Genomic DNA, 4,434 nt, shown 5'->3' on the forward strand with positions numbered 1-4,434 from the left:
GTTCAGATGTTTTGAACTGCAACGTCCAACAGGCCCAGCCATTATGGTCAATAGGCAGGGGTGATGGGAATTGTAGTCCAAATTATATGGAGGTTGGGAAAAGCTGCCCTGCCCAGTCTAATGATGGACTTTTTGCTACTTATCACTGTAAATGCTTTACAAAATGTAACGTTTTATCAGTCATCAATATTTTAATATTACTGATCCATGTTTAAGGGATTCTTCTTGTCTTAATATTATCCTAATGCGTAATTTCTTAAGAAACATCTGTCGATTGATTTACATAGGTATCCATGCCTCCCATTTCAAGGCAAAAAAGTGTTCACAGAGTGGCTATAAAGTAAGCAGGGGTAAAAATTCTGTGACCCAACCATCTACAAGTCACCTACAGTAGCTGTGAAACTTCAATGTAATGCTGTTGTTTTAAGTGTGAACAGACTGGTTTAAATGCTTTTCGGATTGCGCTTCTGGTACTAGCTGCTAAACCTGTGTGTAGGAATCTCATGTCAAAATGCTTTATGCAACACCTCGGAATTTTGTTGAGTGCTGGTTAAGATGTGTTAGCCCACACATTTCAAGTGCACACCCTTATTCTGTGCATGAACTGGCTCTCAGATGAATGCATGGAGTCCTCAGCACCACTTAAGCATCCATTAAAAGTCTCCCAGGTATGTTCTGACCTTGCTTGACACGACCGGTGTGATGCTTTGTGATTGCATTTTAGATTTCATCTTCCTGTGGAGAAAGAAAACAGAGCCTAATGGGACTTACATGCTTCTTAAGGTCATTTTTATAAAAGTTAACTTCTAATGGAGAGTGTGTTGTTATGTGCATTAATCCCATAATACTTTTCTACACACAGAAGAATCTTAGCTGTGTTTTGTAACCTTGAAAATGCCTACTTTTGTTCCTTCCTCATGTCTTGTTTTTATGATACTGTTCCACTGTTTTTATGTTTGTGTTTTTTGTACACTGCCTTAAGAGATTTTAGAAATCTTAGACATTTTAGAGGTTTAGAAATTCATTTATTTCATAAAATTTGTACAGCACTTGATTTTTTTTTAAAAAAAAAACTCGAAGCGGTTTTCAAAAAGAAAAAACAAGAAAACCAAGAAAAATTCACACCAGTACTTTCAAACATGCAAAAGTTACAGTACTGAAAACAGATTATAATTGCCTGAAATTTCAAAGCATCTGGGTACGCTTGTCTAAACAACGTTTTTAGCAAAAAGCAGGTGTGGAAAGAGTACAGTGAAGGTGCCTGCTTGATCTCAAACGGCAGGGTGTTCCAAAGTGTAGGTGCTGCCACACTAAGCAATCAGATTCTTACAATGAGTATTACTGGAACAGGTATTATGTGACACCTGTGGCAGTGCCAATTCTGTCAATCGAAGCGGTCGAGTGAGCCCATGTGCAGTAAGGCAATCTCATAGGTCTCATAGAAATGCTTTTAAATAAATAAATAATGCTGACTTAGGCTGTGTGTACACACTTCTGAATCCTTTGGATGCAGTGCACTCCCACCCCTGGTTTGGGAAGCAGTGTACACAGGATATTAGTCACAATCTGTATCTATTCTGTATCTATCCTGACATTTCTTATGAAATACAGTGGTACCTCGGGTTACAGACGTTTCAGATTACAGGCGCTTCAAGTTACAGATTCCACTAACCCAGAAATAGTACCTCGGGTTAAGAACTTTGCTTCATGATGAGTACAGAAATCGCATGGCGGCAGCGCGGTGGCAGCGGGAGGCCCCATATACTAAAGTGGTACCTCAGGTTAAGAACAGTTTCAGGTTAAGAACGGACCTCCAGAACGAATTAAGTTCTTAATTCAAAGCAGTCAGTTCCCAAAAGCCTGTTGGAACAAGAAATTCTTCACCTGCTGGAGGAAGGACAAAAATGAGGGGGGAGTTCCAAAATCTAGCATTTGTTGTTTTTAGTAATTTGGCGTTGCACTGGCAAAAAAAGACTAATAAGCGTAAAAAATAATAATAATCTGCACAACCCTGTTTTCTTTGGTAATAGGTACAGTCCTGCAAAACAGCTGACCTCCTAGGTTCAGACTTTTATCCCTGTCGTCATAGCTGCATAAAACTTCCTAATTAAGTTACTGCCTCTCATTCTTTGTGTTCCATAATTTCAGCTGCTGCTGCTTTCTATTAATCCTGTCAAAGGCAGCAAGAAGGTCACCAAAAGCCGCTTACAGAGGTTGTCGATTTTGGAACACTGCATTTTAACGAGGCCAGATGACTCCACGCCACCCTCCACACACAAAGGGAAATTGCATTCCGGTAAAAGAAACTCGGTCACCCCCACTGACCTGGCTTGCTTTGCCTTTCTGAAATTTATTATCTGGCACAGCCTTTCAAAGCTTTCCATGTTCTTCTCCCTATGTCAGAAATGGTTTCTGCAACTCTCCCTTTTGCTCCTGTTCTCAGCAGGGAAATTGTACGGCAAATTGTGGCCAATTGATCAAAATGCCAAGTATGAGGTAGGGCTTCAGCAGTGCTTGGGTTTAAAAACAGAATGAAAAAAAGAGGGTGTAAGAGAACTTAAGCTGTATTTATGTCAGAGGTGGGGAAGCTTTTTCAGCTGCGGACCACATTTACTCTTGGCATTCACCCCAAGGTGTGGCAAAAAAAGTGTGTGTGTGTGTGTGTGTGTGTGTGTGTGTGGCCATGCCATACTTTCACATACCACACACTACACAAGCCACACTATACTCCCTCTTCAGCTGGGAGAAATCACCAGGAGTGGATTTTGCTGCTGGTGGTTGTCAAGCACTCAGGAAAGGTCAGAGTCCTCAACTGCATATTATGGTATGGTAATTATAATGATCTTTGTAGGCCAGTGTCAGCAACCTCTAAGCTTCTTTGCAACCAATAAAAGCCCATACATTTTGTCAATTTGCGTACTTTCCCCCTGACACATCCCTGTTTCACAATCTTTCAAGCGTTACAGCAACACATTGATTTTAAACTGTGTAGGCAGCATTTGACTAAGAGCTGCAGTTTTCAATTGATGCCCTAAGACTGCAAAAGCTGCAGGTGAGGTGCGAAAAACAATATCTATATTTGAACCACCATATTTGCATATTTGCTGTGGGACATCTTGCACACTTTACATCACTGGTAAAGAAGTGACAAATGTGAATATATTTTTGTCCTTCGAGTGGGTTTGTTAATTTACACCTACTAGAAAAAGAAAACATTTTGCATATGAGTGACAGTAATATGAAGAAGCCCACAGATGAAGAGTGGGGGAAAACAGTGAGTTCTCTGTTTTCTCACAAATCTGTGAGTTGTATAAAATCTCACTACAAGTTAAGCACCCAAAACATTAAAGTGGCTGAGTAATGATTTCTTAAATGACAGACCTAAGCTGTAAAGTTTAACAAAAATAATTACCAGACTAGCCAAGTTAGGATGATGAGGTCTAACCAATCTATGACAAGTTATTGCAAAGCTGCATACGTATTCAGTGGCTTGCAGGCCTATGCTCAGTGGAGCTTGCTTGCAAGTAAACATTCATTGTATCAGACCATATTTGAACCAAGAAGCAAATTAAGAAAATTAGCTTTGTAATGAATATATGCCAGCTATTTATTATACTGATGAAGCTGTAATGTGCAAGAGTCCATGCTTAAAAGAATGAGTACAATGTGGTTCAGAGTAGATATCATTTTTTGTATCTTTATTTTAGATCTTATTATGATTTATGTGGCAACAGTTAAATTTGGTTGTGTACTTTTTGAGGGTTTGCTTGTTCTTGAACTTTGGAAAAGCCAGACCTTCCAAATGTCCCTATTTTCCAGGGGCAGTTTCGGATTTATAGAAGCCATCGTGATTCCTGATTTGATCCCGGAATGTCCCGCTTTTCTATAGAACATCCCTATTTTCATAAGAGAAATACTGGAGGGTATGAAGTCATCCAACCCCTGAGCCATCTGAAGGCAATCCTGTGTAGGGAAGTTGTTTTTAATGTTAAACGTTTTACAACGTGTTGTAATCTACCCAGAATAGCGGGGGGCAACCCAGTCAGATAGATGGGGTATTACCGTATTATTATTATTAGTAGTAGTAGTAGTAGTAGTAGTAGTAGTAGTAGTAGTAGTATTAAATACGGCGTCCCTATTTTCTTTGGAGAAATGTTGAAGGGTATGAAAGGCGGCATGCAAATAAAACGATTGACAAATAAATAAATAATAAATAAATAACGGAGGGGGAATAGAACGAAACAGCCCCGTCCACCAGGAATTTGCCCTCCTCACTAACTACATTGCCCAGCATGCGCGAGGTTATCTTTGGGAAAACTGGGCCACGCTCCTGGCGGCCGCGTTGCATGCCGGGCGATGTAGTCGAGAGGAGGCGCCTTCGCTTCCTTGGAGGGAGGGAGGGAAGAGAGAGCGGGAGTGCGCATGCGAAGAGGA

This window comes from Podarcis bocagei (genome assembly GCF_964188305.1).
Source record: "Podarcis bocagei genome assembly, chromosome: 3".
Classification (NCBI taxonomy): domain Eukaryota; kingdom Metazoa; phylum Chordata; class Lepidosauria; order Squamata; family Lacertidae; genus Podarcis; species Podarcis bocagei.